Source organism: Ursus maritimus, unplaced genomic scaffold (genome assembly GCF_017311325.1).
Source record: "Ursus maritimus isolate PB19 unplaced genomic scaffold, ASM1731132v1 scaffold_2, whole genome shotgun sequence".
Lineage (NCBI taxonomy): Eukaryota > Metazoa > Chordata > Mammalia > Carnivora > Ursidae > Ursus > Ursus maritimus.
In genome coordinates, this window is record NW_024424452.1 from 102,624,448 (window position 1) to 102,639,156 (window position 14,709).

Here is a 14,709-nt window from a genome sequence, read left to right on the forward strand (position 1 = left end):
GGTGAGGGACTGAATGAATCAAGTCGGGGCACTTGGCCAGCCAGGTTTCTTACACTGAACAAAATCCTCAGACCATCTAACCTCCCAGTCCCCCGGAGTGGCTGTTCTCACCCCACTGTTGGTAGGGGACACTCCTGTGGTCTCCATAGTCCATAGGAAAGGGCTGAGCGTTTTCCTCTTGCTGAACCTGGAGTTCAGAGGCCAGAAGAAATACCCACATAAATGCTGGCCTGATTCAAGGGCATCAGAATTAGGGAGAGAACTTCATTTCATAATAGCAGAGAAATAGATTAGTAGGCCTCTTGAGTAAGGTCCTATAATGACAGTATTTATTGAGCCCTGAGTGTTATTGAGTGCTATTACCTCATTAGCCACAAATACTCTTATATGATACTCCTGTAATTCCCACCTTACAGTTGAGGAAACTGAGGCACAGAGAATATTAGGTAACTTGTTCAAGCTAAGGTTTGAACCCAGGCAGTCTGACACAGCAGCCCAAATCCCTGACTCCTCATCACACAATTTTGATTCTATTGGACCACTCCGGGGAGCCTGCTGGGTGAGGGGCAATTCTTGTTACAATGATCAACCCCAAAGAAATTATTCTGGACCTTTGCAGGGAGGTTGAAAACACTCCTCCATCCCACCCAGTTCTAGGTCTGCTTGATAAGCTAGGAATAAAGCTATCTTCTGTATCTTCTAGAAACTTCTGTTCCCTGGGGTGGTAGGGTATTTATTTGAACAGGGCTTCTTCTCACCTCAAAGGCGCATCTGCCCCAGCAACACGGGCAGCTCATGGACACAGGCAGTGACAGCTTTCAGACAGGGAGCTGCTGGGGCGCCTGCCCTCTGCCATACCTCCGAGAGGCAAGATCAGCTGGGCAGGACAGCCCACTGAACGCTGAAAACCTGAGTCCTTTGTCCTTCTCCAGGAGGAAAGATTTCCCCAGCCCCTCTCCTGAAGGCCTGGCTCTGCTTGGTTGTCTGGGCTCCTCAGGCAGGCAGCTGCCTTCTTGAATGCCCAGTGAATCCCAAATTAGCTTAATTCATGAGGAAAATAAATACACAAAACCCCTCCATAGCCAGAGAGTGATTCGTCTACAAAGTCCTAAGTAGTAGAAATAAAGTTTCGCCCCAAGGAGCTGTCTGGCTGTGTGCCCTCTCCAAACTACACGCTTGGACTCACTACACTTACTGTGGGCAGAACAAGGAGGTACCGGCCAGCCGCGGATCAGCAAGGAACACGCTTTTATTCTCCTGACCCTAGGACCGGGCACGAGCAGGTAAGACAAGCACACAAACCATGGAACCAACCTGAGGGTATTTCCCGCACCCCACAAGCAACAGGTGTACCTGTCAGTGGCTCGATTCGAGTACGTGAGCCCTGAGGAGATGGAGTGCGATGCGCTCAGCTGCCCAAGGAAGGGAGACTTTATTTGGGTTTCAGGGAAGGAGGGCCCCTTCTACAGATGGCCGCTGGCCATGACCGGGCCTCTGGGTGGCGGCTGGGGGCAGGGGCTATGTGAGGGGGGTGACAGGCAGAAATAAGGCATGTGCCCACATGGTCACGAGGCACCGTCACAGACACATCTCTGCTCTGCTGGCCACTGTAAGCAGGTTTGTCGCCCTCAGAGGCGACGGAGGCTCAGACAGGCTTCTGAGAGGCAGTGGACCCAGGGCTTCTCTGACTCACATCGTCTCCCCTACGAGGAAGGCCACTCCCGGAGCGTGAATGCTTGGCTTCTACAGAAGCAGCTTCCTTGGGGCCTTGGGCAGGAGCCCTGCAGATGCTAAGAAGCGAGTGTGCAGGGGGCCACACCGATGAGGGCTGGCGACCAGCCACCACTGGAGTGGCCCTGAGCACTGAGGGGCTGAGCAGGGAGCTGATCGCCCAGGGAGGACGGGTCTGGCTCAGAGCGCCCCGGGGGGAAGGGCGGGGAGACAGCTAGCCCAGGGGCAACCAGGGCAGGGTCTAGCCCGAGGGAAGCGGGCTGTGCCAAGGTCTTTGGAGGCCAGAGGTAAGGGTGAGATAAAGCCAATTTCACTTTAAACTGATCAGCGGGAGGACAGGTGCTGCAGCTGTGAGGAAGTGCAACCTGTCGCCCAAGCACTTCCCCAAGAGGAGTGGAGTGACGGGCAGACGTTTCTCGGAGGCCTCGGAACCTAGAGTAAAAGCAGTCCGCGCCATGATGATGACGACATGGCCCTGGGCTGATGGCAGTGATCCTCGGCTTTGGGAGGGGCAGGTATTCTTGAGTCCGGATGGTGCCTTCCCTCTGTCCTCCTCTCTTCCCCAACCCCTCCGTCCCAGAGGACAGAAGCCTGCTTCCCCAAATTCTGGGGCGGGGGCGCACCTCCCTCGGCCTCCTTCCCTGCTACCCATTTGCTGATAGACAAAAGGACACTAGCTTTTACTGAGTGCCTACTGTGTGCCCTGCCCTGCCCTGGGCTGGGCACTGTGTCACCAAATGAAACAAAGAAGACCCACCTCCTGCCCTATGGGGAGGTCAGGAGCAAGCAACTGTGAGCACTCTGAGGTCTGAAGGCAAACCCATCCAAAGGGCGGTACTCAACATGGCCGAGGCTGTGGAAAGAGCGAGACTTAGGTGTGGAGGAACAGGAAGAGAGCGGGAGCTGAGGCCGGGGAGGGAGAAGTCACCAAGTGGAGAATTGGTCAGTGGGGACAGTCTTTCAAAGTACGTGCACACACTTTGACTCCCTTGACTCTCACAAGAAGAGAAGCGTCCAGAATGTATACTCCCTATTTCAGGGATAAGGAAGTTGAGGCACAGCCTGGACGTGAATGCCTATGGTGTTTCCATGCTCACGGCTCTTTCTTCAAGGCCAGGCTGGGACCTGGATGGAGGAAGAGGTGGCCCAGGTGATGGGGTACTGGAGGGAAAAGACAGATGAGGGACGGGGGACTCGGGAACTTTCCCTGTCGGCACGTAGAGAGGCCTTCTTCAGTCACTGCTGCGGCCTCTAACAGTAATAACAGCTACTATATATTGTTTTCTCTCTCTCAGACGCACAAACACTGCACAAGGGATTGATATGTGTGACTGCTTGCTAACCACCATCACTTTTAATCCGCAAAAGAACCAATAAGATAGATACTCGTATTCTTATGTTTCAGACAACCCCTTGTCTTGATTTGGGGAGGTTAGGACCACCAGGACCTCACGGCGAGTGGCAGAGCTGCGACTTGAAAGCTCACCCTCATGACCAGGACACCTTGGTATGATCCAGCCCCGGGATGCTGGCCCCCCAAGGAAGCAAGACCTCTGCTCTGCAGTCTCTTCAGTTCCCTAAACCATTTTCGACTAACCACCCTGAGCCTAGGCCTGGGCAGTCGAGGCAAACTGGCTGAATCCTGGGCACATCCCCCAGAGGAGGGCCACTGTCTCTGCCCCTGCCCTGACCGCCGTTTTCTCTCTGTGCTGGGGGCTTGGAGCCTGGGAATCTCCCCCAGCCTCTCTCTACCAGAGGAAGTGAAGAGAGGAAGTAGGCCTTAGATAGGGGAGGGAGAGTGGGTGGGTGAGCACTGTGGGTGTGAAGGGACAGTTTGGGAGGCCCTGGGGACTTTCCCCTATGCCTGAGCCCCACCCCCAGAAGGGCCAGCCAAGTTACTCAACCACAGGCTGAGCCTCTGCTCCAGTTTCTGGCTCTTCCCATCTGCGTCCTACTTCTCTTATACCCTCTCTGCACCGCATCCCCCCCCCCTCCTTGGAATCCTTACTCATCACTGTCCCCCAACGCCCCCTCACAGCTTCAGGTGACACAGGCAGACAAGACACAGACTACAAGAGCCACACTCCAACAGGCTTCAGCTGAACACAGCTGGACTTAGAAACGACCCTCCCCGCCCCCCTCCAAGGCTCCACAAAGAAGCCTGGTGGAAATGTGAGCCCTGAATCTCTCTCCTTTGGATTCTCTTCCGTTTCCAGGCCTTCGCCTGGCACTACGCATCCCGAAAACTTCCTTTTTAAGGCTTCTCCTCACTCAGCCACTAAGCCAGATTTTTTTGTATATTTTACTTGGCTGGGGCAGGGGTGGGTAGGAGGCGGCTCGGTAAAAGGGAAGACCGTCCCTTACAGGAGCGCCCGTAGGCAGACTTTCGGGGGGTCTCCGGGAGCACAAGGGCCGCGAGTCATTTTGTTTGTTTAACGAGGAAAAAGATGGAAACGGGGCGGTCTCCAAATAGCCCACGGCAGAGCTCCGCGTCCGTCTCCCGGAGTCAGAACGCGCACGGTTGCGGTCAGTGAAACACACATCCCGACGTTTGCATGCACGACACGCCGCAGACGCCCTTGGCCGTGCCGAGCCCAGGGGACCCGCGCCACCCGGGCACAGAAAGCGCCCAGGCGCGCGACCGCCGCGTAGCACCCGCGTTTACCCCGACGGCGCTCCCCTCCCCCTTCCCCTCTCCCCCTCCCCCACCCCGCGACCGGTCCCGCGCGGCGTCACTTGTTTTCGTGCCGCGGCGCCCGCCCCTCTCCGCCGCCCGCTGACGTGGTTCCCGGCGCGTCACTGCCCGGCCGACGGGAAGCGCTGCCCTTATATGGGCGCAGACTCCGGAGGGGCCGGGCGACAGCTGTCCGCGTCCCCAGCCCCGCGCTCGTCTTCCAAGCAGCTCCCAGGAAGGGGCAAAGGTGAGCCAGTTTGGGGAGAGGATCTGGCTTTTCCATCTTGTTCGAGAGCCGAGGCCGGAGTGCCCGGGCGGGCCGCCTTCCCTCCCAGATGTTATCTCCCTGCATCCTCCCTCCTGTGCAGAGCGAGATTGAAATGCAGATGAGGACTTGGCCTGTAATGGATGCCCTCTGTTCCTTAATTCCCCCTGGGTCCCTAAAGTCCAAGGCTGTGATGTGGAGGCCAGTGTGCAGTAGTGGGAAGGACCTCCTTGCCTCCGCTGGCGGACCTTAAGCCTCCTAATGCCTTTGGGCCTCAGTTTCCCTACTCATAAAGTACAGAGGATACTTGCCTCATGGATCAGATGAACCTTCCACTTGTGGGTGCAAAACAGCTTGGTCAACTGTGAAGCGTTGTGCAAAATCACGGGTCGTCACTTTGTGCCCTGGAAGAACCTGTTCGGGTGTCCCTTTGGAAGAAGGGAGCAGCAGGGGCCCACATGCTGACTCAGCCTCCAGAGCCTGCCTCTCTGGGGCCTCCCCCTGCTGCTCTGGGAATGCCCTTTGACCCTGTTGAAAAGTTGAAGCTTTGTAAACAGTCATCTGGTGTTTGCCTCCTGGCTCCCTAGGCTGTGAACCGCTGCTTTGGGCCTCTGGTCAGTAAGCAAGTGGTGAGCCTGCTGGAGATGACCCCTCCAGTTAAACCCAGGAGGGAAACCAGCATTGCCAAGAGCCAGCAGGCCAGTAGCCATTGTGTGAATGCCTCGTATAGTGCTCGACAGTGTACAGGATTGGCCTGTCTGACCTCCGAATCCAGTTCAGGCTCAGAATTGCCAGCTGTTTCCTGCTGGACACCAGCTGACTGCTGGCGCCTCCACTCCATCCCCTTCCGTTTAATTTCAGGCTGGGTTTGTGCAGTGCTCGTCTTGCCCACATGTCTCTGTCCACTGGCTGCTTGGCATGCAGTGTCCTCCGTGTGCATGCTTCCTCATCCTCAGGAACTCGGAGTTTCCTGAGGGCAGGAGCCATGTCTCCCCAAACCAGACAGAAGAGCCCCACTCTCCAGCCCTGAGAGTGGGCACCACGTCTCCTTCCTTTGATCGCTCGCTCTAAGACAAAAAGAACAAAAGGTGTTCGGATCCTGGAGTCAAGGGGTTGATTTATGACCCATACGTAAATGGCAGTGAGTCATGGTGAGAGCCAGACAGAGCGAATGGATCTCTGCAGTGCTTACTCTCCCACTCTTCCTCACCACCCCCTGCCTTCTGTGATCCCCGTGGAACCCGCTCCCTGCCAAGGAGGACCACGCTGGGTTTCTGAGAAGTAGATTGCACAGTGGGCAGGGAGGAACCCTCTTTTGGCTGTGGTTGTCCTCATTAAAGTCAAGACACTTGGGGGCAACACCTATGGCCACGCTCCCAATGGGTGAGCTGTGTCAGCTGAGGTCAACTGCTCTTTAGGTGCTGGCTAAGAGTTGCTCAAAGATGCATTCCAAGATCTATGGAAGATCCAATGCTCTTCCTCAAAATATTCCAGATTCCTCTGGGAGTGGGGATGGAGAGTGGGGAAGACTTTCCTTCTGTCATTGCCTCTGGCTTTGAGCTCCTATTTTCCTCCCATCAGATCAGGTTAAGAATCATCTTGTTGATCCACGGGTGTTCTCGCTGTTGTGAGCTGTAGGTTTCAGCCCATTTCCTTGCATATTCCTCCTGTTATCCTTTGCAGAGTAATTCAGCCGTTCCTAACCCCTACCCACATCTCTGAGCCACTTTGTGAATTCAGTGAGATACGTTCAAAGCCTTTATGTGTTTCAGTTCTTAAGCGGAGTCCCTCCTTCTAAGCCAGGCCAGGCTGGAGGGGGTGAGGGCCTTCCTGGACTTGCACGGATTTTTACATAAGGATGCTTACTTACTGTAGATTCTTCTTTGAATTCAGAACCTGGGGAGCAGGGACTTGTTATCTTGCTAGGAGCTTACCCATTCCCACTAAGATCATCATCCTGCTCAAATTTGGGGGTTCCCCCTTCTCGAAATGCTCTAAGCCCTATCTCATAGCATTCCTCTCACCGCTCACCTCGGGAGCCGCTGCCAGGGGACCCACCTCGCTTCACACAACTCCAGTGCTGGGGGGAGGCAGCAGAAAACACCTGCGGCCACCTGGCCACTTGCGTGACTCAGAGGACTCAACCCCTGACCTCAAGGGAGTTTCCTGAGCCAAGAGGGCGGGCGGGAGGGAAGGAATCCATGAGCTGAGCATAGAAGGAAACATGGAAAGGATGTTGATTGCTATTTTCCCGGCCATTTATCCTGACTCTGATTACTCCCGCTGTCATCATGGGCTCTCATTAAAGCCCAATTGAGAATGATACTAAATGCCAACTGAGAATAACCTCAGATCCCTTGGCTCCAATATTCCAACACAGGGATTCATACCATAAATTCCTTCTTGAGTTCAGTGTGCGTGTGCGTGTGCGTGTGCGTGTGCGTGTGCGTGTGTGTGTGTGTGTGTGTGTGTGTGTTGGGGGGGTTGTTACTTTAACAGCCTAATTTGAATGCTTTCTTACATTTCACAATGAAAACTATATAATGCATATATTCCTTTCTTGCCTTGGCTTTCTGGAATCTCACAGATAATTAAGGGGTCAATAAAGGAACTAATTCAGACACATTAGCAAAAACTAGCTTTATCTCTCTCCCTCATACTACTAATTGGTTTCTGATCTTTAATATAATGTAAATATATACATATAATTATCCTCTTTTATATGTGTGGTTCGATATGTTAAGGTGCCTCAAATTCTTCTTGGAAGGAAACAAAATATAAATTATAAGTAATAATAATTAACACGTACTGACCACTATCACATGTCAGGCACAAATCTAAGTACTGTAAACGCATTTAAGGCAACAGCTGTATGAGGTAAGAACTGTTAGCCTCATATTATAGATAAAGAAACTGAAAAAAAAAAAAAAGAAGAGAAACTGAGCACAGAGAGGTTTAGTAACTTGCTTAAGATTGCACAGCTAGGCTCTGGGGAGTGTGGCTCCAGGGCATGGCCTCTAACCACCACACTAGAATAAATAAATTACAAGCTAGTTCAGAAGTTTAATTATGACCATCATTGTCAGTCTTCATCAGAACTGGGCTGATAGCCTAAGCAGCTGGGACCACCCATTCTTAATCTGCAGAGATTCCTCCCCACAGATCTTATTCTTGGTGCTGGGGTGGGGGGAGGCAGTAAGATTTAGAATCTCTTCCCACCCCTTCCCAGGCCCACCCCCCCACCCCAGCCCCTTTTAGTCTTTTCTGATATGTCCATCATCCTATCTGTGTGTGCTTTTTCCTTCACTAATATGGGAAGAATAATGTTCTCTATCACGTGCATGGAGGTAGGAATTCAACCAGATTCACCGAGTCTCTACCGTGCCCTGAAGGCCAAGGGGTGTGCCTGGCATTGAAGTCCGAATTTATAAGCCAGACCCCACCTTCAAGGAATTGAATTCAGAACCTCACAGGGCTACACAAGGAACTGTAACACCAGCCTATGAGCTCTGGAGTTATAAAGAAAGGAGGAAGTGACTAATTGCAATAGGGAGTTGGAGGTTGTGGTGAATCCAGGAAGGCTTCACATAGGAGGTGACATAGAAGCCAGGTCTTGAAAGAATGAATAGCCTTTTTGATGGGCAAAGATATGAACAGAGGATTCGAGGCTGAGCACAATATGAACAAAGAAAGGCACAGTGGGATCAAAGTACAAGCGCGTGTTTAAGAAACACTAAAAATGAGGTTAACTGAACTTAGAGGTTGGCCCAGATTATAAAGGCCTTGAAGGCCCAGCTACGAATTTGAACTTCCTGTAAGGAGAAGAGAGACAAGCTAAATCTGTGGTCAGAAGGAGTTCTTACAGCAGAGGATAGACTGAGAACGGGGCGTGAAGGGGAGCACTCCAGGCAGACAGACCCTGTAGGAAACTTGTGATTGTCGGGGGGAGATCTGATGGCAGAAGCTCTAGTGATGCGGATGGAGTAGAAACTGTTTCAAAAGGATGATCGACAGGGCTGGGTCCCTAACTGGTTATGGGGTATCAGCTCAGCAGGTAGGTCCCCTGGATACCTGTCACCGAATCCGGAGATCCCGTGATCACATATTCTACTGGGCCCCAAGGAGTCAGCAATGTGGAGCACAGATCAAAGATTAAGGAGGAGACAGGTGGATCCCCTGGCCACGTTCTCTTACGAGAGATAAGCAGACTGAGGCTCAGGGCAGTGACTCCCAGTCTGGCCACCAGGCCCCTTCCCCTGAACCACATGGATCAAATGCTTGGCCTCCCCCGGCGGTGAGCCACAGGACTGTTGACAAACACCCTGGGCCCAGAGCCAGGAGGCCAGAGGCGGGAAGCTGCAGGGCCTCTTCTTCAAAATCTTCCTTGTGTCCCTCACTTCTTGAGTCTGTCTCTCTCCACACTTCAGGCCCCACCCCAGGGGGGTCTCTGGCTGTCACAGCTGTGATGTCAGCTTCCTGCCTGCCCCAGACACTCAGCCCCGGGAGGCCCGGCCCCATTATGGTTCTGCCCAAACAACATCTGGGGGAGCTCTGACCGTCTCAGGGCCTCTTGTTTTCTGTCTGGAGATGAAGGGAGTTTATCCTGGGCCCCCGGGAGTGAGGATGAGGAGGGTTTACAACGTGTCTGTCCTCTAAGTTTGGGAAAGAGGCAATAAATTCAGCTTCAGATCTGCCTCTGCCCCCAAGTCCATGTGTTCCCCTGGCGAGTTTCCGGCACTTTCAGTCACACCTTCTAGTCCCATTGGAGAAGGCCCAGAGGGTGAAGGTGTGGGAGGTCACATTCTTGGGGGGCCTCCGGGATAATAGACTTTTAACAGATAGTTTCCATCCTTTTGCTCTGATGATACAGCTAGGGGGTCACAGAAGCAAAAACACATCACTGGGGACCTTTCCAGCCCAATGCTGGTCTGGCCATCTGTCCACATCTCCCCCACCCCACCCCCACCAGCCCCTACCTCGTCTCTTAGGCACTCTCTCTCTCTCTCATACACTCTCAGCCATCCCGCCTTGCCTTGCCCTTCCCCTGCCCCAGGCCAGGCTGGTGAAGGAGGGAAGGAAGCAGAGCGTTCGTTAGTCCGCCTGTGGATGCTAGTGGGTCAGTAGGGCACAGCAGCTGAGGAGCAGGCCTCAGGGAAAAGGCTGTCTTTGGGGGAGCAGATTCCCTCCCTACATGGGGCCTGGCATACCAGCAGCCTCAGTTACAAGTTTGATGAATTAATAACACTTTCCAGCTCTCTCCCAGAGGGAGGCGAGTGAGTCTGCAGGGGCCAGTGTGATGCACGATGACATGGGGGGTGGGGATGAAGGGGTGGGTTTGGGGAGCACAAAGCAGGCCTGAAGAGCCTGAGTCCAAGACCCTGGCGGCCTCACCCCTCCAAGCCACTGAGGTCACCCTGTGGTCTCCCAGGTGCTCCCCCCTCCTCTACCCCCCACCCCCAGAGCAGAAATGGCAGTTCCCTGGGTTCGCTTTTCTCCCAAAGCCCAGTCGGGATAAATCCCCACTCCTTCTCCTGGCCTGGCCACTGTCCGAAGGGCAAACACTGTCCTCCACACCCCATTATGTACGTGCTCTCCAGTACTCTGACTCCCACAGCCTCCCCTTTGGATCCTCTCACCAGGCCCTCTTTGGTCCAGCAAGTTCCCCCATGTCCTCAACCCCTCTGAACATTTTCGTTACCTCTTGGCCTTAACTGAAGCCAGCTATACCCCGAAGGCCCGCTCCAGGGAGCTTGTCTCTGTGTCACACCCACACCCCGCAGGCTCACGCAGGGGGCAGAGGCCTCCTCACTCTGCATTACCTCTTCCAGGCCATCGTTCCCCATCGCCTTCTCTGAGGCCCGGTCTATCCCCCTGGAACATCGTCTTTGCCCTCCTGCTCACTCCTCATTGACCCAAGATCTTGCACCTATAAGCCTCCGAGTGTTTCTCTCCACCCCAAACTCCCGCCACCGCCTAAGGAAGCTTCAATGTCTGCGCGAGCAGCTGAACTCACTCTGGCCCTGGGCTCTCACTCTCCTGACTGCGTGTTGCCAAGTGACTGTGTCCTGCTGTCAGCCTCCGACACCCACCACTCCCCTGAATCTCCAGAGCCTGGCACCCAGGCGTACCTGCTAGGTACTCCCTGAGTAAGTGAATGAATGAATGAGTGAATGAATGAAGCGTGTGTCACAAGACAGAAGTCTGGAAAATGGAAAGAGCACGGACCAGGTGGGAGATTCAGGTTCTAGTCCACGACGTTGTTTCATGACTTCGGGCATCTTTCCCCATCTCGTGGCCTTCTTTCCTTCATCTGGAAGAGTAGACATTTTGCATAGATGGTCTCTGAAGCCCTTGCTTCTTCAAGAGTAAGAGCTACGGTTTATTGAACATCAGGATATTTAAGTGTGGTGCTAAGCACTTTCCACAGATTATTCGCACGTACCCAATAACTCGGTGAACATCTATTGTTCCCATTTTATTTTATTTTAAAGATTTTATTTATTTATTTGACAGAGACAGCGAGAGAGAAACACAAGCAAGGGGAGTGCGAGAGGGAGAAGCAGGCTTCCCACTGAGCAGGGAGCCCGATGTGGGGTCGATCCCAGGACCCTGGGATCCTGGCCTGAGCCGAAGGCAGACACTTAACGGCTGAGCCACCCAGGCGCCCTATTGTTCCCATTTTAAAGAGGAGAAAATTAAGGATAAGAGAGATTCCATATTTGCCTTGTCATAAGATAGTAGGTGGCAGATGCAGGATTTGAGTCCAGGATGGGCAACAACAGCAAGTACGTCTGGGGGCGCCTGGCTGGCTCAGTGAGTAAAGCACGCTGCTCTTGATCTCGGGGCCATGAGTTCAGGCCCCATGCTGAGCGTAGAGCTTACTTAAAAAAAAAAAAGCAAGTATGTCTAAATGAGTTTCGTATCTCGAGATCAAAGAAGTCTCACATTCTGAAGGCCTACTGTTGGCTCTTCTAAGCAAGGTCGCTGCTTGTTGAAGGTCTCTCTGAGGTGGCAGGGGGCTGCCGTCAGAAATCTGGCTGGGGTTGAAGACCTAGCTTTCACCCTTTGCAGGGGCCTGCTCCACACGCACTCGGCTCAGCCAACAGTTGTGGGTCAGATCCTGGGGCAGGAGAGGCTGGCTGGGGGTGGGGTGGGGATGGTCATTGCAGGGGCTATGTGGGGAGGGAGCAGTTCATGGTGTCTGGGCAGACACATTGGATAACTCTGGGCTTGATGCTCTAAGACAGGGTGTGCTGAGGGGGGTCCACAGGCCACTGCATCAGAATGGCCTGGGTTCTCATTACCAATACAGATGCCCGGGCCCTGCATCCCATTGCTGAATCAAAATCTCAGGGAGAGGCTGCTTCATCTGAATTTTTACAAAATTCCCCAGGTGATCTGAATTACAATCCTAGGAAGTCTCACAGTCTAGGGACTCAAAGGCCAGACGAGAGATTTGTAATTAATTCTGTAGGCAACGGGAAGCCATTGGAGGTCTTTAAAGCCCGAAAGTGGCATGATATTATTCAAGGAAACTGAGTCTGGCAAGCAGTGCTCAGCATGGATTGGAGTGAGGAGGGTCAGGAGAGTAGACTATAAGCACTAGGCCTCTGGCAATGGTCTGGAGGGGACAGAAGGACCGGGAGGGTGGGCAATGCCCACGAGCAGGGGCAAAAACAGGAAAGACGGTGCTGATAGAGACTTACTAGCCCTTGGCAACTGATTATCCAGGGCTAGGTTCAAGATGTCTGCCAGACTGTGAGCCTGGTGACCAGGAAAAGAATCATAATGTCACCGAGAGAGAGAAAGAAATCAGAGGTGGGGAAGAAGGGAGAGAAGGGTCTTGATTTGTTACGTGCTGAGATTAAAATGCTGGATAAGTATTTCAGAGACGTCCAGCTCTCAACTGGAAAAAAACAGTAGGCGGGAGCTCAGCTGTCAAGTTGGGGTTAGAGATGATGGTTTGGGATTTATTCTATATCAGGAGACAGTATAATTTTTAAAAACCCAGCATACCTGCTTAAGAAATGGTAACCAGCCTCAGAAGGGGCGCGACAGCGAGGGCCAGGGACCACAGCGAACTGGTCTTAGGTGCCAGTCACCGCTGAGCAGGAATGTGGGACCAGTGTTAACAGAGTCAGGTTTTTTTGTTTTTTGTTTTTAAGATTTTATTTATTTATTTAACAGAGAGAGAGAGACAGCCAGCGAGAGAGGGAACACAAGTAGGGGGAGTGGGAGCGGAAGAAGAAGGCTCCCAGTGGAGCAGGGAGCCCGATGTGGGGCTCAATCCCAGGACCCTGGGATCACGCCCTGAGCCGAAGGCAGATGCTTAATGACTGAGCCACCCAGGCACCCAAACAGAGTCAGGTTTTTAAAGAGAAATCGTAATTCTAGGGTTTAAAAAAATAAGACACTTCCAAATAGTTAAATGTTGACAACTAACTTTTAAAACACTTAAGTACTCTACAGGCCAGTGTATCTCTGTGGTCAGCTCTGCCCCAGGGCCCAGTCTGTGGCTTCTAAGCCACCCAGGTGGCATTTGGGAGAGAGAGTTGAGGAAACTGGGAAGAAATCAGGGACTGTGCTATGGGGAACATGAGCCTCCCAGGCTCCCAGGCTCACCCATGGGTGTGCCCGGGGTTAGAGAGGCCCCGAAGTTTTTAGCCACTGGGCGTCTGGTGGGCTCCCAGCTTTGCGGCAGGAAACTGAAGCTGGTATCTGCCACGGATGTCTCTATTCATCACCTGGACGTCGGGGGGCAGCCACTGACGTTCTGATACTTTCCAGCTTAGATGCCACTTTGGGGAGGAGCCGGCAGCTTTCGCCCTGCTACCCCCCCTGGCCACCTCAGCCCTCCCTGGAAAGACGCCCCGTACCCCAGAGCATGCGGGTCCTGGCCAGAGCAGGCGGCTTGCCGAGCACGTCCGAGATGAGGCTTACCTTCCTATAGGAAGGGACTCTGTTGCCTAAGTTAGCTGCTTTTGGTATTGTTAAGTCTTCTTCTGCTTCTGTCTTCAGAGCAGGTGGTGGAAGGTTTCCTTTTTAGCTTTCGGACTCTTCTCCACTTCTCCACAGGTTCTCAGAAACGGTCCAGAGGGATTTGGAAATCGTTGCGACCCAGGGATTAGGAAGCCCTGCGTATATTTATATTTTACCAAGCCTTCCCTCAGTCCAGAGGGGTGGTTTTCCACTTGACCCTCGACCCTAGTCATCTTTGCATTAGCTATTTCTGTTCCTATTTTCGGTTCACTTTGGGGCAGGTGAAGGGGTTTAAAGACAAATTTTTGAAAGAGCTGAATCCTCAGTTTCATACAGTCGTCATGAGCAGGTCTGAAGGACAATGTCATCTTCTTCTGTCTTTGAGTCCTGTTTCTGATGGTAAAGAGTAACCCCCAGACAGGCTGGCCTGGGGCTGCTCCCGAGAGGTACGACTTCGTGAGATGACGGGGAGCCCAAAAGCTGTCCTAGACATGACCCCGCGATGCTGGCAAAGAGTGATGACTATATTTGGCAGTATTTCCAGCCTGATTAGGAAGTGAGGAAGAGGCGTCTGGTCCTCCTGGGGTGGCGTTTCTTATCAGCTCTGGGCAGCAGAGCGAGGCTGTCACCAGGAAGGTCTGAAAAGAGGAAAGATCAAATTAGCATCTCTAGCAGCCGCATTCAGACATACCCCGCCAAATCCACTCTCCCCGCCAAAACACACACTCCACCAGAACATCCAAACTTCATGAAATGACATTTCTCAATATATACTCGTATAAGTACATCTTAACCTCTACAAACACACGGCTCTATTCCCTCCTACCCTCGAACATCAGAGCACGCAACACACTGAAGTGTGTACTCACTCGGATGTATATATGGCCCTCCCCCCCACGCTGACACGCACATGCACACACAGAGATCCACAAGAACTACACGCCACACAGTGTGGGAGTGAGCCGACGTTATCCTCCTAGAATACCTCAGCCCAGCCTCTGCCAGCAGATCGGCTTCACTCCACCTCACGGCTCCACATGTGGTCAGGAAACTGAGAGGT